Source organism: Coffea arabica, chromosome 2e (assembly GCF_036785885.1).
Source record: "Coffea arabica cultivar ET-39 chromosome 2e, Coffea Arabica ET-39 HiFi, whole genome shotgun sequence".
Lineage (NCBI taxonomy): Eukaryota > Viridiplantae > Streptophyta > Magnoliopsida > Gentianales > Rubiaceae > Coffea > Coffea arabica.
Window position 1 is genome coordinate 49,895,911 of NC_092313.1, and position 22,391 is coordinate 49,918,301.

Genomic DNA, 22,391 nt, shown 5'->3' on the forward strand with positions numbered 1-22,391 from the left:
TTCAGCTCATAAGAGGTTAGAGAGTTAATCAGAGATTCAATGGATAAGGAATTTAGATCCTTGGCTTCCTCTATGGCAGTCACTTTGCTTTCCCAATCCTTTGATAGAGCATTCAGAATTTTTCTGTTCTTTTCACCTAGAGAGTACTCCTTCTCAAGCACCTCTAAATCCTTGATCAGATCATTAAATCTACAGTACATTTTGTCGATGTTTTCATGAGGCTCCATCTTAAAAGATTCATACTTGGTGACCAGAATGGATTTTTTCTGTTCTCTTACGTTGTCACTGCCCTCATGGATTTCTCTTAGCTTATCCCACATTTCTTTGGCAGATTTACACCCTTTTACTCTAATTGACTCATTTGAGTCTAGGGCACTGTAAAGAACATTCATGGCTTTGGCATTCAATGTGAGATTGGTTCTGTCTTGAGCATTCATCTCAGCTCTCGTTTTTGGCCGCAACAAACCTGTTTCTGCATCCAGAAAGTTGGCATCAAGCGGTCCTTCATTCACAATAAACCACAGCTCAATATCAATGGATTGCAAGAAGATAATCATTCTTTCTTTCCAACTAACATAATTGGAACCAGTAAACATGGGAGACCTAGTAACAGATTGCCCCTCAACAAACATAGCATGACTGGTTGTCATCTTTACTCCAAGCCGTTAGAGCTTAATCTCAAGGAGACCAAGCTCTGATACCAATTGTAAGGATCGAGGACAACCTAAGAGGGGGGGTGAATTAGGCTTTCAAAGACCTGCTAATAAATATTCTACCTTTTTGAACAGACAGCCTTTCTTTATCCCAGATGCCACCCAATGAACAAGATAATCCAATAGCACAGGTATTAGTGAGATGGAGAGAGGAACAGTTTATATAGAAAAGCAGTAAATAAGAGTAAAGAACCAAACCAAGCTTCAAACACAACTGAAGTTTGAACACCACTATAATATACCAAGTTACTTCAAGCTGAATAGACTTGCAACCAATCTTATGTGTACAAGGAAGGGATCACTTCCTTCTTGCCCCAAATCACACTTGGTCAAGCAAGGAAGTTTTACAAACACTCGCAAACCCTCACTGTGCTACACTATTGAAGAAGCTATATCACACTTGAAAAACAACTGCACGATGATTGCACATCCAAGGAATACAAATTGTTTCTTTTGAGTATTCTAGCACTTGAATCACTCACAATCTGATGTAGGCTTGATGTACAAAGTACTTTTGAGGTGATAGACTTTGTTCCTTTTATAGGGGACCAGAGAATTCCTCAATTAATGCTGTCAACGGGTAGAAGGCAGCTGAAGAGTCAACTAGCCGTTGGTGCTGTCGGACGTCCGATGCTTGGTTTTTATGCGTCCGAACGATATAATATGAGTTCTGGAAATTTTCTTGAGTCCCTTAGGACGTCCGATCATGCGTCCGAGGGTAGGATGAATACTTGGACTTTCTTCTTCAATTCCTTCGGACGGCCGATGCATCCAGAGTACTGTGTCCGAAGATCAGCAACGTTTGTCGGACGTCCGATACACAGGTATTGAGCGTCCGAACCTAATTAGTAATAGAGTAACTCCTGGCTTGTCTTCTTCGGACGTCCGAGTCTGAGTTCTTTACTCGTCCGAAGATGCTCAAAGAATGTCGGACGTCCGATACTTTCCTTTTGTGCGTCCGACATCATTCTCAGCAAACTTCATTCCTTTCTGATCTTCTTTTTCTGCTTTAACTTCACATACCTGTTTGGTTTATTTCTGAAAAGGATCTTTACAAAAAGTTTTAGAAACATTCAATTGTTTTGCCAACCGGGGAGTCCAAATCAGCAATTTTGAGCTGAATTTTGAGTATCTTCCATTTTGAATCATGGAAAAATGCCTTCTAAGAATTTTTAGTACTTTAGAAGTAGTTTCCAATGGTACCAAGTTTTTCAATTTTGGACCTACAGAGAGTGAGATGTGATTTTTCAAAGATCGCACCTCAAATCTGAAATTTCCGAACTTAAAGGAAATTGAGTCCTTAGCACTCTCTATTTTCCTTCGAGATTGCTTGATCATTTTACACTTGATTTCAAAGATGAAAAATCAAATTTCCTTGTATTATTAAAATCCAACTTTCGGGCCTCGATTTACGAGTGATTAAGGCTCATTTTCATAATATTTTTCTAGATTGTACAAGTGTGCAATCTTTCTTGATAATTAGGGGTTTTAAGCGATAGTGTGTAATAATTCATTATTAATTGCTCAGTCACTCAAGAGGACCTTCAAGAGGATCCCACGGTGGACGCCTGAACCCTCAAGTGGGCACTACTTCTTTGTTTTTTATTGGTGAGTGTCAAGTGTATGCGAACTTGATACATGCGTAACTATTATTAATGATTGGAGATTTTAAAAATGGAGTCGAGTGTGTACTTTACCGCACTCGTTCCCATTTAAATGAATCGTGATTGAATTGATTGAAATAGAATGAATGGAAAGAAATGTATTGAATGAATTGAATGATTGAATTGTAATGAAGGATTGAATTGTATTGAATGATTGATTGAATGAATGAATGAATTGGTATGCTATGGCTGCATACGTCGTTGGAGTGAATCTCCTCGACTCATAGATGTTAAGTGGGGGACGCACAATTCTCACTAGCCAACCTTGGACTCGAGCCGGCATGGGCTTGGTCGGTCTCCTTGGTGAACCATGAGAAAACATAAGCTTGACCTATTGAGAGGTCTTGCTTGGCATACTCGAGCAGTATCACCTCAGACAAATGACAAGCGGGCCCGGTACAGGGGTATGTAACGGTGAACGGGGACATGATAAGTGAAGTTCTACGGCCTATAACTTACCCGATTGACGGAGTGTCAACTCGTGGAGGTTCTTGATCGTGCGAGTGGAATAATAGCTCCTATATTCTTGAATTGTTTCTGTTTACTTTTCTTGCTCGAATTGTTATTTACTTGAATATTATTGTTTTATTCATTAAATGGGATTGTTACTTGAACAACGTGCTTGCATGTGTGTTTTCTTGGCCTCACGAGCGATTGCTCACCCTGTAGATTTGTTTTCCTTAACAAGAATGGACATGGAGCGAAACTCGGAGAAACCCTTTGGATGTACTTTTGTATTAGGATTTTAAATGTAATTGACTAGACATTGTAGCTGTTGTATATTTTGGGAATTGATGTATCTTTTGGGAACCTAATGTAAGAATTGGATAACTGATGTATGTTGAACTTGTGGTGTAAGACTTGGATATTCGATTATGGAAGCGACTTTTCTTTATTAGGCTTGTATTAATTGTTATGTATCGTTAAGTTTGAATCGAATTGTCTTGAGTCCTGGCGAGAGCTGAGCAGGCGTCTCGCGGATACCCTTTGGTTCGTCTAGGGAAAAGTGGGGGCGTCACAATTGGCAAGGTAATTAACATTAAAACCCTAGCTTAACAACACCAAATAAACGACACAACTTGAAACTCGAATAACTTGAGCATGTGAAATCTTCATGGACTAGAGTGGGAGATGATATGATCTGAATCCCCCACTCTAGTCCATGAAGATTTCACATGCTCAAGTTATTCGAGTTTCAAGTTGCGTCGTTTATTTAGTGTTGTTAAGTAAGGGTTTTAATGTTAATTACCTTGCTAATTTAGTTGTTCATTTGTTTTAGTTAATTCGGTCAGATTGTATCTCAAGATGGGCCGACTTCTTGTTATTAATTTTAGGAAAATAAGTGATTTCAAATCATATTAGGATTTCTAGACAATTCCAAAGCACATTAGGTTTTGAGTCTATGTAAGGCTATAAATAGCCTAGTCTTCACCAATATTTTCAGTTAATCAGATTTTACAATAACAATGGTGGGTTAATCACTTTCTCTTGTCCAAGAGAGTTTCCTTTAAATACTTGAGAGTTTTCTTAAGTCATTCGATCCGAACTTATCAATCAAGTACCTCCTTGATTGTGGCATTCTTCTACTTACAAATTTGGTTCATTAATTCGATTAGTTACAGGTTGAGATCGTATCAATATTGTTCGTAACTCATAGGATTATTAGGGTCAAGTTTGCTGCTGCCAAACCTTCAGTGTTAGTCATCTAGATCGTGCGAGTGATTCACGGGTTTCATCTTCAACGGAGTTCGTGTCACATCAGTTGGTAATCAGAACTAGTCGACAACTACCAGGTTATATCCTTCTTTTTTTTGTGTTGAGTCGAATCTTCTTGTCTCTTCCAAATCAGATTCTTATGTCAAAAAAAAAAGACTGTAGCATAAATTACTGTTCATCGCTACTGTAGAGACACTATTCACAGCGCCATTACTGTTCATCCGAAGTAATGTAGCGACACTGTTCATCCGAAAAAAAATTATTTTGCATAACTTGTGTTTCTTTCTTCTTTTGGTGTCTTGTTATATTGCTCTTGAAGTCTTGTGTTGGTTTAGAGTCAAAAAAAAATCTTGTCACTATTTTTGTTCTTGAAATCCGAAGTGCTCACTAGGGTTTCTTGACAAAGGGTATTGAAATTTTTTGTGTCTTGCACTAAAATGAGGTTGTTTACCTTTGTTCTTGGAAATCTTGATAATATCTTGAATTTTCTGAAAATTCTTGGGTGAAATCTTGAAGTATTGGGTTGGTTCTTGAAATTCTTGAAGACAAATTGACCACATCTTGAACTTGAACAAATCCTCATTCTTGTTCTTGAATAGCGGCTGTTCTTATGCAATCTTTCAACCGAATTCTTGATTCTTAAGCCTTGATCCAAATTAAAGAAAAAAAAAGAGGAAACAGATCTGGTTGCATTAAAAAAAAGGAAGAGAAAAGGAAACCAGATTCGGATCCATCAAATAAGCGAAGCAACTTGACTTGGGAATTCAAGTTGACATGGGAATCCTAGTCACACTCCAATTACAAATTCAGATTTTTGCTACCTGTTCATACACGTGAAAAGCTTGAGAATCAGCAGCCTTATCTTCCCAAAATAAATCCAAGAAGCCTTGTTTGAACCCCTAAATTCCAGCCAAGTGCAAATTGGGTAGAGTCACTCTAGGATCCAAAATTTCTGCCACTTTTGATTCTTGTTTAGTTGAAATTTGCAATTTGTCCAGCTTTATAAATTAGTGTTTTTGAGTCTCTTTCCAAGTTATTTTCATGTTTAGAAGTACCCAAAAGAGCCCAAGTCAGTCTAGGATTCAATTAGTTGTTAGTTTCCAAATTGAGTCCTTGTCAAGGTCAAACACTACCAAAACTTGAGTTACCTTTGTGGACTAAAATTTGGTTATTTTTCAGAGTGTTTTGTCAGCCTTTTTGAGTCACTATAACAGTCCAATCAACCCTCAAATTCCAGCCAGTAATACGCCACATTTTGGGTGAAACTTGAGTGAAGTTTGGTTGAATTTCTTGGAGAAAATTCTGACTTCTTCAAAGGAAGCAATCAAGTGATTTGAGAAGTGATTGGTGAGAACATTAGAGTGTTTTAAAACACTTGAGTGATACACGAGGGTGAGTGAAACACTTAAGGGGGTGAATGAGGCATTTTCTATGAACGTTTGTTGAGTTTTGTAGGTAATATAAGTATGAGACAAACGAATGCTCAACTAGAGCTTCACCATCTTGTGCCTAAGGAGTAAATGTTGTGGCATTGTGTGAGATAACTGAACAATTGGAAATCGTCAAAGCTCAAAAAAATGATTGGTTCTATACTCGTTGCCGTATCAAGGATAGAGTTTGCAGCTTAGCCATTGATAAGGGTTGTGAAATTAACCTCGCAAGTACTGTCTTGGTTGAGAAATTGAATCTTCCAACCATTGATCATCTTTGTGTAGACACCAAATTTTCAGTGAAATTTCATTTACTATTTATTTTTTTTTAGTTTTTATTTGTCGTGCTAGGTTTATTCACTTTTTATTTTATTATTTTATTTTTAAGTTTTAGCATAGAATTTCTCGGAAAAAAGGAAAAGCATTCAAAAATTATGCTTTAGTTGTTTTGATTTAAATTCAATGTTTTCTTGGGGAAAATATGAAAAATGGAAAAAGGGGGAAACCCGATTGCGGGTTTTGGGCTATTTAAGAAAAAAAAAAAGGAAAAAAGAAAGAAAAATTAGCATTTCATTTTTATCTTTTTATGCCTAATTCCGCTCATTTTATTCAATCTTTCTTCATTAGTTATTTTTCTTAATTAGTTATTTATATTTTGTTAAATTATTATTAAAAAAAAGGGGAAAAGAAAGCCGCACATGCATGCGGCATGGAGATCATTTTTTTTCACGGGAGACGGCTGGAGAATTCTTGGCTCCCAATGGATCGGATGGCCATAAAAAGGAAGTGAAACAAGATTTAAGGGGAGCCGTGAAGATCAGGGTTTAGGGGTATGATTCTCCATATAAAAAAGAAAAGAAAACAGCAGAGAAAGGGGAGGTTTTTAAGTTGACGGCTGTAGAAAGAAACAAAAGGCTAGGAGGGTTTTTTGGTGGACGGCGTAGGAAAAGCAGAAAGCTACGGGATTTCATCGGGGAGAGCTGGGAGAAAGGAAAAATCTGGGGACCGAGAGAGAGGAGATAGCGGCTAAGAAAGAGAGAACCGAGAGTGAAATAGAGAGAGAGGGTTTCGTGGAAGCAAGAGAAGTTACAGGAGGAGGACCGAAGCAAGGAAGAAACCAGGAGGCTTCTTTTCCAGAAATTCCATAGAGGTCGACTCCGGCTCATTTCTTTTGGCCTCAGCCTCATCAAAATCATTATCAGGTGATTGTAACCTTTTGGTTTAATAGCTTTTATAGAGTTTTGAGTCTCGTGTGCATTAAGATGTTTTTTTTTTAGAGTTTCTGTGTTTGTCAATGCTTGATAGCGATGATTGTGAATCTGCTTGTTGATGTTGTGGTGTTGTTGATAAACCTGGTAGCGCCCCCCTTTTGTTCATTTAAAGTGAATCTGAACCAAAGAAATGCAATCGAGAATCCATGAATAGATTTCTTTTTCTATACGTGTAATCCAATGAACTAAAGGTTGCACCTTTGGTCCTTCTCTGTGTGTACAAGTTGGGCCTGAGAATTTTTAGGATTACAAACTACAAGATTCAATCTTGATTGTTGTCTTGGGTTGGAAATTTGGTACTTGTTTGGATTTTTGGCATGAAACCCAGTAATTGCAGTGTAGGAAACCAGGTTTCTGCTAAGAAGATGCATGAGTTGTCAAACCTTTTTTTGCCGCTGGTTTATTGAGTTTGTTCCATAGCCTTACCATGTTTACTCTTTGTTGTTTCTCTTGCCTTTGTTTTCTTCTCCTCCTGTTCTGTATATCTTGGGCATGAGTTTTGAAGTAAAAAGCATCGGCTGCATGATTCGGCTGGTGGTTGTGCACGAAAATCTGCTGCAACAAGCAACGAGCTCGAGGCTGCTAGACAAAACTGTTTTTTGTGTGATTGAGGTTCTGGTTTGGCTTGAGTTTCATTTGGGTCTGTTTGCTATGTGTTAGTGATGCTGTGTATATGCTTGCTGCAATTTAAAGCAGCAAGATGCGGTGTCACAGCATGCTGCAATACGGCAAGCCCATTCGTTGCAGCCATAGAGTCACTTTGCTGCATTTTCTGTCTAGCCGCTGTGATTAGTTCTTTTAGGGATAGATGATTGTTTTGGGTGATGTTAATGGCAACGGGATGAAGCTATAACATTGGGGTTTGATGGATAAATCAACAAGCTTCATTCCCATCACTTCGCATGATCATATTTCTGTTCGAATGAGAAAGCTGCAGAAACTCTTGTTCTTCAAAGTTAACATGCTTTCCAGATCATTTTGTTGCATTTGTTTGAGTTCGAAGGCCTGTTAGATCTTCCCCTACTTGTGTTTCAAGTTCTCGCGTTTTGTGTTTGAATGAGTGGGGATGCGTTTGAGTCATTTGTATGAATGTTTTGTCCAGAATTTCGCATGATGTTTTTCTAAGATTTTGCTTGTTTGGATTGTGGTGGCTATGTAGTTTTTTGCTTAATCTAAAGTTGTGATGTTGGGTTGGAAAATATCCAATCAAAGTTGTGTATTTGAATCGAAAAATCTGAGTTAGTTTGAAAGCAAAGTGCAGCAGTTTTCATTCTCGGTTGATTGAAGCTTAATAGAAAGTAGTTGCAGAAGCTTTTTGTCTACGTAGCTTGCATGAAGATTGCATGAAATAATTTCTAAAAATTACATTTTTACCCCTCAAGTCCCCTTTTGTTTTACTATGACCCAGTCAATTGAATAATCTTCTCAATTTGGTCCTTGGTAGCTTTTAATTTTTGCAACTTCATTGCTTGCTTGATTCAATTAGCCACCAAATTTTGTTTAATTGCACTTAATTCGTGATTTTAAGAGCTTTATGACCAAGAAAGCTTGTGTTTTGCATAATTTTCTTTAACGTTCTTGATTAAATTGGTACCCTGACCATTTTATTGTTTTGGAGGGTAAATTAGTAACTTCACTTCGTTAGGGCATCGATTCAAGGGAGGTACACTCTATCCCTTATTTTGACCTTATTTGACCCTATGTGATCCAACGTGCTAAGTGAGAATTGCATGTCTACTTTGCTTTCCTTGCTCTTCCTTAATTCCTCTCACTTATTTCATTTACTTTTGCTTTTATTAAGTTATTCTTTTATGGGGTATGTGTACACCTCTTGGCTTGTAATAGATAGGGCTTGGAGAGCAATTTTGTCCATTTTTCCCCTTCCCCTTTTGTTTTAGTTAGCAAATGTAATAGGTTCATTAGCTTGATTGCTTGCTTTTGTTGCTACGTGTTAATTTGCTTTACTAGGCTCTTGCATCTAGTCGAGCATGCTAAGTGTTATGTGCTATGTGTTTATAGGTGATTGGCATGTCTACTTGCTTTCTATAGTCATAGATGAATATGATGGATGAATGCACGTCACCACACTAGTCCAACGCTGGTTGTGGCTCATTGTCCCGTTTTTCACTAGTCCAACGCTAGTAGGAATTCATAGATATGGGCTAGTCCAATGCTAGACCCAATAGGCCGTCCCCTCTCGTTAGTACATACTTGCATGTTTCACTACATTTCATACATTTTTCTTAGTTTTCTAGCATTTGGCATGATCCTCCAATCCTTTCCCTTTCATTTTAGGTTTTTGCATCCTCATGCTAGTTATAGGGTACATTTGCTTGAGAGTCCCCTTTAGGTAAGGGAAACGAGCGAGTGTGGCTACAAAATAGCCTTAGCACGCTAGTTCTTCCTTCTAATCAAAAGGAAAATTAAAATCATGAAGATAGAAGTCATTCCCGTACCCGACTTGATGCATTCCTCTAGGATCATGCACATCCATTTTACCATATCATTTTTTTATCTACATTTTCTCACTACTTATATTTTTTTTTACTCCACATGCCATGTTCACACACTTTCTCTTCTTTCCCTATCACTTATTTATTTTCTACCTCACAAATTGCACCCAATTGTACTTAGATGCATTTACTACTATTATACCATATTTTCATCCACTTGCACACAAACACCTTCACTTTTCTCAATTGGCACACATGCACTTTTCTTACATTTGCACACATTGCACTTTTCTTACATTTGCACACCTTGCATTTTTCTTACATTTGCACACTTGCACTTACATTTGTATTTCTATCTTATTTTGCATTCCTCTTACATTTTTCACACTTGCACTCATATTTGGGTCTTCATTTGCATTACCCGTGACCTCTATGAGAGTTTTCCTTATTGGCCATCACAATTCATGTGATTGGGACCAAAAAGCCTCATAAGAGACATTTTAGATTTAGGATTGCATTTTTTTTCGCATCCGTTAGTCGTATCCAAATGCAACACATACTTTGGGTAGAAGAAATTAGGAAAAGAGGGGCTAAGTCACGCAACTAGCTTTGGCTAGGGTAAGGGAGTGCCTTAGGCTTTGCCTTTGCCTTCTCCCTTATCAAATGTGACCCCCGATCCCTTTCTTTGGTTACGTAGACCTAAAAGTTCTTTAAAAAGGGTTTGTTTGCTTTTATTTCCAAAAAATCACTTTTTCTTGGGTGACTTGGTACACCCTAACTCTATACCAAGTGGCGACTCCATTTTTCATTCAAAAACCCTTTTTTGAACTTCGTTTGGCCAAACCGTCGCATTTCACAATCCCACGGCCTTTTATTTTCATCTTCACATACATATCCCACACACTACTCTCACACACTCAAAAAGTAGGGTGCGACACTTTGACCTTACAAGTTGCAAAGTGCTAGTGGTGATATTTGGGTTACTAAGCACACACTTGTTCCTTTTCGTATTGGCCAATACATGGATGAGGTGTTGTGCGATATAGTTCCCATTCAAGTGACACATGTGCTGTTAGGACAATGGTGGATGTTTAAACGAGAAGTCAAATATGATGGATATACTAATAAGTATTCCTTCACATTTAATTGCCGTCGTACCAGGCTTGTGTCACTTAATTCGAAGCAACTTTGTGTTGATTTAGCATATCTAAAACATCAATTTGAGCAAAATGGCTAGGAGGTAGAGCAAGTTGAGAAGAGTGAAGTGTAAAATGAGAGTGAACAATCAAAAGAGTTGAGTGAACTCGAGCAAGAATTTAGTGAGAATGAGAAAGGGAAAAACTCGAGGGGAAAGAAAAAGGGTGAGGCCAAAGCTAAACATGAGGGAAAAACTGCCGTGAGTAAATCGGCTCTTGAGGCAAAGCAAGCACTTATTGCCAAAGTGAATGATGTTAGGAGAGCTTATGATTGTAGTAACAAACTTAACATTGCCGTGTTTAGTGTTTCTACTTTTATGCAGGTTAAGCAAGGAGAAATTGAGTTGATCATGACATGTTCTATTCCTACATCCATTGGAGAATATCACACTTTTCATGGAGTTTGCATCTTAAGTGTTGTGTCTCTTTGCTATCCATTGATGTTCAATTTCGGCCATGACCTTGATTTGCTTGTTGGGAGGAATAATGAAGTTTCAAAGGGAGTTTCTACACTTGAAACTTGTTCTAACCATCCTTTTTATTTCGATAATGATGTTTCGACCTATCTTAGACAATTCTCTGGTTCATTACATTCTGATATTGTTGTTCAAATTGAAGGTATTCAAGCTACCTATTACGACCTAGTTCCATTCGTGCAAGATAAGCCAAACCAACAATAGCTTGTGAAGAATTTTGTCACTTTGCATAACTAGATTCGAGATTTTTCTAAGCTAATTGAGCATCATTATGAAGATCCTTATTTGGTGGTTGCCAATGCTAAGTGGTTGAGTAGTTTTAAACTTATATATACTAATTGTTTTATTTGTTGTGTAGGTCCGAATTTGACATTCCATGACAAAAAGTTAATTAGAGAGCTTTGGAGTGCCACCTAGAATTCCCATAAGCTTATACGAGATGTTTTTTGACAGCCCCACCTCTCCTCAGGGCGAACCCTAAGGATTAGCGAACTGTCTGCCCACCTCTTGCCGGGACTCAATTGACTAATGAACTAGCAATCCAAGAAAACTAATGAAATATCTTCGAAATAAAGGGTACAAACCATAATGGAAATATAATCGCCATGCCACTTCCCAAACTTAGAATATAGAGCTAAATGTCAAACTTACAATTCAAGCTTACAAGAGTTAAAAGTAAGGTCTTCTAAACAAAAAGATTACAATACAAAGTACAAGTTCAAGGTAAAGGTAAAGCTATGAAAGTTCTTGACCATAGGTCCATCCCAGATCTGTTAAGGAAAACAAAAGGAATGGGGTGAGCTAAAGTTCAGTAAGGTTCCAAATAAACATGTAAGCATATAGCCAATTAAAGGTGTAATATAAACAAGTAAACACCGTATTATACTATAACAATTTAATCACAGTTCAATTCAAGGATACGGGTGACTTCTAAAAGTCAAATCCACTTAAGATTGATCATACAAGAATCCGTTGACTCTCCTTCAATGTTTGCATTTAAAGAATATACTGTCCGTAGCACACCACTTTCTCCAAATCCCGTCCCCCAGTCAACCTCCTTACCGGGCCCGAACACCTCAAACAGTAATTAGGTAATACTCGAGTATACCAGGTTCTAAATTCAGTAAACAGTCCTCAGGATTTATCAACCTTCTCGACCAAGCCCTTGCTGACTCGATACAACCGACTCACCTATGAGGTTGGGTACCCAAATAGTCACAGTAGTTGATGGGATATCACACAAACAACACACATATAGTCAAATATAGAGAAAATCATATCTTATAATATCAGTATACAGAGCTTCAGTAGAATCGAGAGAGGTCGAGTGTGATAAAGTACACGCTCGCCTTAAATTTGTCAAAACAAAGGTTTAAATCAATCAATCACAGATCAAGTATTCAGATATATCACATAGACAGGTAACGGGTGTGACGACCCCACCTCCCCCTAGGGCGTACCCCAGGTTTTAGCGGACCGCCTGCCCAGCTCTCACTAGGACGCACTCACTCACTTCAAATATAATAGGTTATAACCTCAAGAGTAAAAGAAATACCAGTTTTCAAACTTGGAACATACATGTACTTTCATTTCTATTTCAAACATTCGTACAATCCCATATATATCAAAAGATGTGAGTTTCAGATACATTCAGTCCTAATCGAGCACTAGCACGAGTACAATTGCAAAATTCAAAAACTACTAGACTACGCTAGCCTGTACCAGTCCACGTCTCGCTCATACCCCCTGTAAGGAAAACAAATGGCGTGGACTGAGTTAAAAGCCCAGCGAGGTTCCAAATAGCAAGTTGACCAATATTGAAAAGTACAAATATCACGTCACAAAATAGCGAGCTTAACAAGTTCATGAAAGTGAGCAGTAACACTTCAAATAGTAAATGTCAAAATGAGCGAGTGAAAACTCTTTTTGTTTTCCAAAAGAACAATAACACTTCGAATAACAATCAATGTATAAGGATACAGATGGCTCTCAGGAGCCAAATTCCCATTTCTTCACCAGAGCTTGATCAAGTATTAGTTGACAGTCCGTCAACTTTCAAGTAAAGTAACCAATCCAGTAGTACTTCGCTTAACTCCAATCCGTCCACCATTCAACCCCCTTACAGGGCCCGAACACCAACTAAACGCTGGTGGTAATACTCGAGTATACCGATTAGTCGAGGAGATAACACTCCACTCGATAACACTAGATACCCATGGTTTGTTATCTAATCGATCAAACCCTTGCCGGCTCGACTCGATTAACTAACCAATGGGGTTTGGGCCCCCAAGAAGTCGATGAGATAACATCTCCAATCGACGGAATTAAGATAAAAGTACAGAGACGGGAATGAGACGTACCTCCCACTCATATTGAGTGTGGTACATGCTGTCGCTCAGCACTTACAAGTCAAGTACAAGTATATCAAGTCAATTGCAATAATAAACAAGTATATATCATGTTAGGGCAAGTGCGATAAAGTACACTCTTGCCCGATCAAATAAATTACATATCATTAAATCACATTGGTCAAGTATTGAAAACAAGTGTCCAGTTCAATCAGGTATTTGGAAGCACTCACCAAAGGTCTAGTGCCTGTCAAAAGTCACGTTCCAGTCCAACTCCTTGGTTGGAGTCCAAATCTGCGATAAAATATCATTTACTAATGTAAAGATCTCTAGAGTTCGAAACATAGGAGTTTCGATTCAAGAAAATCAAGTAAATGCAACTCGTTTAAATAGTATTCAAGGTACTTATCAAAGTTCAAAAAATTCATGCTTGCTCGTTTAGTTACGATCAAGAAGTGGTTTCGACTTTAGAAGTTACACTTGGTATCAAAAACCAGGAAAAATCGTATTTTGAAATGGTCGCTACTTTCACTTTTCAAGGGTACGAGTTCCAGCAAAATTTTAGCTTATATACCCTGACTAAAGAAAACTCAAATACCATAGGCGATCCAAGTCCAACTTGACCTCAAATCCTTACTCAAGTCGCAACTATATCTACCTAGCCCTTAAGTGAAAATTTGGGCAGTACGCCCTTTGTGTTTACCTATTTTCCAGCAATTTATAACTTCATGATTTTTCTTAATTCAACCCCAAAACATATACAAATAATCTCATCACAATATCCGTTCAATAGGCTCAAAATCATCCAAGTACAACAAAGTATAATAATCCAATCGGAAATCAAGTTTTGAAGGCAAAAGACTAAATGGCAGATTCGACATCTTATAAGATTTTGGTCACAAGTAGAGTTACGTTTATCGGATTGGTGTAAACTTTAAACCGTTTAGAAGCTAAGACAAAGGGTTACAACTTTCATGAAGACAACTCAACCCAGTTCACAATTGATCCGGGTCGAAATTACAGATTACAGAACCAGAATGTCCTTGTCAGTATGGTTGTCAGTACTGAATTCAAATGACAATAACTCAAGCTACACAATTCGGTTTGTGGTGTTTTTAGATGCGTTGGAAAGCCGAAACATAGGGCTAATAGTTTCATGTTTTGGCCAAAGACTGATTTGATACGGATCAAGGTGAAAAATGAAGCCAAAAGTGTGAGATCAAAAAACTGTCCGTAAAATGAAGCTTTTGGCAGTCAGGGGTATTCCGGTCGTTTCACATGATACAGTGCTCCTATTGAGCTAAACTTATACAGACAGATATATAACATCATTTCCTTCAACTTTCATGTTTTAACCTAACCCTAATTCAGCCTCTAACATACACGAATAAAGCTGGTCAGAACAGGGCAGTTTCACTCCTTAAATCTGGAATTCAATGCATTCAAGGTATAAACTTCACATTTCTAGCTTGAACCACTATTCCAACTTCCTATCTAACCTTATTCACATCATATTCTATATAATCAATAAGAAACACAACTGAAAGAACTCAAACCCTAACTCAAAATTCACCATAATCATCAAAACTACGTAAATAACTATCATTAGCCAAGAATATGAGTTGCTACACAACTTAAGCAAGATTAAGGGAAAGAAATAGGATGGACAGCCATAATACCTCACTAAGATGCTTGCAAGAGATATCCACCACCTCTCCTTATACATTTTTAGCACACCAAGCTTCCCAAGTGCTCAAAGAAAGGATTAATCGGTTTAGATTCTTGTTTTTCACTCAACTAAGCTAGGAATCAAGATTGAAATGAAGTGGCCTTCACTCTTTTCTTTTTCCTCTCATAAGTCATGACCATGATGAAGGAAAATGAAGAAAAATGAGCCAAGAAGAAAGATAAGAAGAAAGGAAAATGTCTTGGTCAAAGGTTTTGGTCAAGACCTTGGTTGGATTTTTGACAAATGGCTTAATCACAAATATTTCCACCAAAATATCTCTCTTTTCCTTAGTCAATAATGGTGGCTAATTTATGGGTTAATTAAGAGCTAATTAGCTCAACTAAAACAAGGAGATTAAGGTAATAAAGTGGTGGTCAAGTGGTGTGCTCAATCGGTAGTGAACTGTACACGTCGATTCAAACCGATTTTCCTTAAATCGCGTGTACTAGGGTTTTATCTTATGATTCACTAACTTATTATTCTCACTTCTAATCACACACTTAATATCAACTAAAACTCACTCTTAATTACCAAATTTAGTACACACTCCTTACCGAATAATCGCACTTCCAAAAGACGTAAAAACCCTAGTTTACCTTAACGATGGAAGTAAGGGAAAAACCCTTGGTTCTGTGATTAATTGTAACTATTGAGGAAGTGAATAAGTAGTAAAGATATTGTAAGGTAATAAATTACAAATAAAAAAAAATTTAAGAAAATATAAGAAATTTTACGAGTCCTCACACTCTCTCCCCCTTAAAAGAATTTCGTCCTCTAAATTCATGCATATATCCGTAAATTGCTCATGGTATTTTTCTTGCATGTCATTCGTTAGCTCCCAAATCTCACCATTGGCCAAACATGTAGCCAGACAAGGGAAAACATGAATTGTACCTTGGTGGTCTAAAGCATATACTCTAGCTGGCACTCTGGATTTATCCCCTCCTCTATTCGGTTGTTTAGGGTTTGATGTGTCGCCTGGCTGGGTATCACTGATCAATGGACAATTGGCGATCTGGTGCTCAGTACTTCCACACCGTAAACACCTTCAAGCCTTTCACCAGCAATTATCTTCTGTGTGGTTGGATTTCCCACAGTATCCACAAGATGCTCGAGGGGCTTGGGTCTGACCTCCTTGCGAGGCACCTCTTGCTTGCCCCCTTCCACCTGAGGCCCCTCTTGAAATAATTCCCTTAGGTGTCCCGGAAATTTCCACACCACCATCTTCTCGACCCATCTTAGAGGGTGGCCTACCTAGATCACCTTGGTCTTGCTCCTGACTTCCGCCAGGTGCACCTCTTTTTTTTGCATGAAAAGCCCTTACTTGTGCCCAAGCAATTTCTATTCTCTGGGCTTTCTCCAGAACCTCCATAAAAGTGTTAATTTGGGCCGCCACCAAAGCCTCCTGTGTATTTCTACATTGAGTCCCTGTACAAACCTCCTAACCCTCCTTTGCTCCGTAGTTATCAATTCGGGAGCAAACTTTGATAGTTTAGTGAATTGAGTCTCGTACTCAGATATACTTAGGGTTCCCTGACGAAGCTTAATAAACTCATCCTCCCTCTTTTCCTAAACTATCGGTAGAAGATATTTCTGTGGCGGCCCCACTTCCCCCTAAGGCGAACCAGAGGGTTGGCGGGTCGCCTGCCTAGCTCTCACCAGGACTCACGCAAGGAAACCGACTAAACCCTTTCCACGTACAACTTTAATCAAAACAGAATTCTTCACCCGAACAAGCCAATCCCTTAAACATCCAAAATACTAGAAACATATTAACTTCAGAGATAACATTGACATTGGACATCTGCATGTTCACCCTTAGTACATCTCCAACTAGCCTAACGCATAACTACACTTATATAATACAAACCACAAAGTGAAATCTGAAAATTACAAATTTATTCACACAGGCCAAAGTTTAGGGTTTGCACTTTTTCAGCTTCAAGTGGCAACCCAAAACAAAAGATACATAGACCGTTTCGAAACAATATTTACAAAAGCCAAAAGCAGATTTCAAATCTCTCGAACGCCAAAACCTGTTAAGGAAAACAAATATCGTGTGGTGAGCTAAAGCTTAGTGGTGCCCCAAAACATGCAATCATATAACACAAATAGTAAATAATCTTCAAGCTTAAATTCAGCAAGTAGAAAAGCATATAACAGCACAGGGTAGGATACAGGGGCTCTCAGGAGCCATTTCCACGAACTTGATCAAAATTAATCGTAGTTGACCCTCCGTCAACTCTCATTATCTAAAGTCCATGTAGATTCATTTTTTTTTCTTAACATGCTCCAACCAACTTACTTCCACCGGGCCCGCACACCTCACGAGAGAGTTTGGTATTACTCGAGAATACCTTTTTATAAACTAGTCGAGGGATTTACCCAACGACGTCACAACAAGTGGTTACCAGGTCAGGATAAGAGGCCCTCCCACCCTAAGGTGTGGTACGTTCCCCTGCCTGGTAGATTAGTTGACGAGTCCACGCTCCAGTCAAGAAATTCAAGGTTTTAGTACTTGAGATAGGATAAGAGGCCCTCCCACCTTAAGGTGTGGTACGTTCCCCCACTCAGTACTTAACTAGTGCAAGCAAGATATTCGAGAAAATATTTCAAGCAAGTCGCCACTCGAAAGGGCTAGTGCGATAAAGTACACACTGCCCACTTCGATGGGTCAGGAAAAACCACTTTCCAAATACCACATAACAAATCAAGAAAGCACTTTAACAAGTTAATCATAGAACAAGCACGGACACTCACCAACAGTGAAGCTCAAAAGTCAAGCTGAGAATCGAAGTTCACGCCCTCGCTAAACCCTAGAAAATCAAGTTTTAAAAACTATAAGTTTTACTATATAAACTCTTGGCTTATATATAAAATATTATCTGGTATATAACTAGTTTATTTTCTCGGAATAAATCAATAAATCTCTTAGAAATAAAGCTAATAAAGCGATAAAATATTTCGTATGATTTCTTTAAAGATACTTTTCTTTCTAGAGGGTAACTAAAATCAATTTAATTCAAACAAGTTTTCTTGCCGAACAAGTTTTCTAAGCCTTTCTTTTTATAATTATTAAAATCTCATGTTTTTAACAAATTTCCTCAAAACAACTAGCTAGGAATAATTTTACGAAAAACTTAAAGTTTAGAAGTTAATACAATTATTTCCTAAAAGTAATAAAACTAGTTTAAGCAAAGAAAAGAATTAACTAGTTAGCAAGGTTTTAAAAGTCCTGTCATTTAAATTTCAATATTAACGTGCTATTCTCAATCTCTATAACTTGATAGTAAGATAAAATAATTCCATAAAGCTTGATTTAAAAGTACTCAAATTCAACAGACCAAAACGGACTTCACGATTTCAAATCATTTGCACATTGTATTCCCGGTTGCCAAAATAGCCAAATCACAATTCAAACATCAATTTCACTAGGGCTTCATCAATCATTAGCCCTAGGTCTCAACAGATTCAATTCCAAATAACATTCAACAAAGGAAGTCCAAGGTATCAAAACAATTCCAAATCACAAACCATGGACCTTCCAAATACGTTTCAGCCAACCACTTGAACAAATTCACCAAAAATTAAACTCTCGCAAAAATTACTCAAATGGCCAAGAGCTTCATCAATCATTAGCTCTTGACGACAAACAATCATTCCTTGCAACAATCGACCAGAAATTTAACTCAAACATAGAAGATAAGTCATGGCTAGCTTACACACAACTAACTCTAGAAGTTCAGATTTTCTTTTCTTGCTTCAATAGTCAATAAAATTCCAGCAAATGTCAATTCAAGATGTCCATCAAATCTCCATCTTTTACTTGCTAGAAACACTAAACATAAAGCTTATAATCTGTCCAACATGAAATGAATCAAATAACAAGTAATTCCAGCTAATTCTTCCACCAAGACATCCCCATAAATCTGACATCATCTAAGATATAATCTTCCAACAATTTGACAGTTTAAATGTGAAACTTTCTTCACAAATTCTTCATTTTTCCACTCCAGCTCAACATGCAGAGTGGAGTTATCATGCTACGGTGTATCTTGTGCAACAATATGAAATTTACAGCCAAAGATTCAAAAGGAAAGCTGGATAAAATTCTATTTCCTTCTCTCAGCCATGCTGAAAATTTTCAGCAGCAATCCATCTTTAAAGCAAGGAATTCCTCCAATAATCTCTCCATTTCACACTTAAATCTAACATGCAAAAGGTGATTAGCAAGCTACAAGCAAATCTTAAACATCCTAGCTACAAATTCGAAGAAAAACTAATCAAATGTTCAACCCCTTCTCTCTGCCACAAAATTCAGATTTCATCTTTTTTTTTTCTTTCTTTCTTTTTCTCTAACCACGACTCACATCAGCTTCATGCATTATCAAAATAATTAACTATCTATCAGTTTTGATCCAAACCAAGTGCGGACAACATAAAAAAAATTATCATCCAACCAGAAATTCATTCGATCCTTCTCGGTTAGCTTGCATGCAAGCAGATTTTGTGTTCCTACAACTTTCTTGCTTAATCAAGGCTAATTAACCTCATGCAGAGCTTGATCATCCAGATTTTGGTTAGTTAAATACACATTTAAACTCAAATTATCACAAATTGGCCAACTCAAGCCGCAAATTTTCAGCTTACTCATTCGGCAACTCCAATTCCTTCACAATCAGTTTTTCTTGTGACTTAATCTATCATCCAACCACACAACCACCACATGCATGCTTATAATCAGCATCATCTACCCCTAAACAACTAGTCTAGGTCCAGAAATTACCTCAGCTTGGAGCTCAACTCACACGGCTAGCAGCTGCAAATTTTTTTCTTCTCGGACAGTCCAGAAATGCAGCCCGTCAGCTCTCCCTCTCCCTTGCTCAAGCTTGCGACTAGAATGGAGGAAGTTTGGCCTCTGACTCGTCACCAGCTCACGGATGGAAGGAAGAATGAACCGCAAGTCTCCCTCTTCCCTCTCTAGTTTACGGACAGAAAGGAAAAAGAATAAAAGGCTCGGCTCTTTCTCTCTTGCTCTCCACTCTCGGCTCACGGCAGAAAAGAAAATGGAAGGTTAATGTTGTGGTGGATTGGAAATGGTATAAGAGAGTGTGGTAGTGGAGGATATATAATGAAGTGTTTTAAGTGGCCTGAGTCGGCATTATGGTTGGTGGAATGGTGGAGTAGATAAAAGGAAATGGAACCGGCTAGAATGGAAATGCTAAGTGTAAAGAATGAGACCGGCATGCTGGAAATGTTTGTATTTGGAGCTTGTTCTAGGAGGTTCCATGGCTGCATGGTTAATTTGAAATGGAGGAGGGCTAATTTGGTCTTTTAACATCTTGTTCGACCATCCACTTAGATTCCTCATTCGTAACTTAACTCCAAGATTTTACCTCAAATGAAATTCGAAAGCCTACTAGCACACTAGTCTCGCAAAATTAAATTATCGAGATTCAACGTCCTAAATATAATTATAAGGTTTTTGACCTAAGTCATTTCCATCTTAATTCTAGGTTTCCGTTAACACCTAACGTTATTAACACTTAAAATTAGCTATTGAAACTCAAGGAATTAATATTAAAGCAATAAAATACTCTACATCATGAAATATTAATTTAACTTAGCAAGATTCAAGTAACTTAATATTTGCACAATTAACTTATTTATATATAAAAATTATGGTCACATACTTATTTAAAAACCAACAATAGTAACGGTTATTAAGAGTCAAAAATGCAAATGCAATATGTATATATATATTTTTTTTCAAGGTTCTCACAATTTCTCATTAAACTCCCGCACAAAATTCACCCAAGTCCATGCAGTCCCCTCTCTTTCCCATTTAGCCCTAATTACATTCCACCAGGCCCTAGCTGGTCCTTCAAATTGAAATATAGCGAAATGCACCTGCCTATCCTCCGTATAGTTTAAGGCAGCGAAAATATTGATCATAACCTCCAACCACCTCTCAGCTGCTTTAGGGTCCGGTCCTCCAAGAAACTTAGGAGGGGAAACTTTTGGAATCTCTCTAAAAGCCCTATCTTGTCCCATTTCAGGGTCCCTAGGCTGAATAACAGGGGTTTGACCCTGCTACTCTACTAGTCGAACAAGAATATTAGTCATCTGTTGAATCGCCGTTGCTACCTGATCCCCCCCTACGGCCTGGGGTCCAAGTTATGGTTCAACTGTTTCACCTTCCTCCTCTCTCGGTTCCCGTACTGGTTCTTGTGCCTGTCTAGTCTCACGGCCATGGCTAGAATCACGTCCTCGAGTAGTTCCACGTCCTTGACTCCGCCTACCCTCCATACCTCTTTTGAACAATAGCCGATATAAGTATAAGAAAAATAAAGTAACTATAAAGTTCGATAAAAGCATTTTCAAATCATAAAATGGAAAATAATAAAACACATTGAAAATAACATACTTTCTTTCAATACATGTCATAGCAATTCACATTTCCTATGGAACATTAACCCTAGGTATTACTCAAGCACAACACTTAAGCAAAACTTGAAGAAGTATAACCAGGTATGTACACTTGTATACTAAGGGTCTCAATTCTCCCTAATATCTTCAATCTATCCCAAGTTCAGACTATTCACATTCCCTGTGCCTTGGCCTTCGCCATCCATACTCATTCTAATATTACTCGAGATATCGATTTATCATAACAGTATCACTCTTTGGTACTCAGGTACAAGAATCCAAAATAAGATAATTCACAACTCGAGCTGGTCAGTGCCAAGAGTAAATAATCTACATTTGAGATTCTTACCTGACACACATATTTATCACCTCCAAATACCATGATAAAGGTTTGAAACCTATAACATTTCACGATCCATAGCTTATGCTCAAAAGAGCACTTAGTCCTTTACACTCATTCACGATATCAAGACCATAACACCACTTGACCCCAAACTCACTTCACGCAGAGACCACGCGAAGCAGCTCTGATACCATTTGTGACGACCCCACCTCTCCGTAGGGCGTACCCCAGGGTTTAGCGGACCGCCTGCCTAGCTCTCGCTAGGACTCACTCACTCACTTCAAATATAATAGGTTACAACCTCAAGAGTAAAAGAAATACCAATTTCTAAATTTGAAACATACATGTACTTTCATTTCTATTTCAAACATTCGTACAATCCCACAAATATCAAAAGATGTGAGTTTCAGATACATTCAGTCCTAATCGAACACTAGCGCGAGTACAATTGTAAAATTCAAAAACTACTAGACTACGCTAGCCTGTACCAGTCTCACACCTCGCTCATACCCTTGTAAGGAAAACAAATGGCGTGGAATGAGCTAAAAGCCCAGTGAGGTTCCAAATAGCATGTTGACCAATATTGAAAAGTACAAATATCACGTCGCAAAACAGCGAGCTTA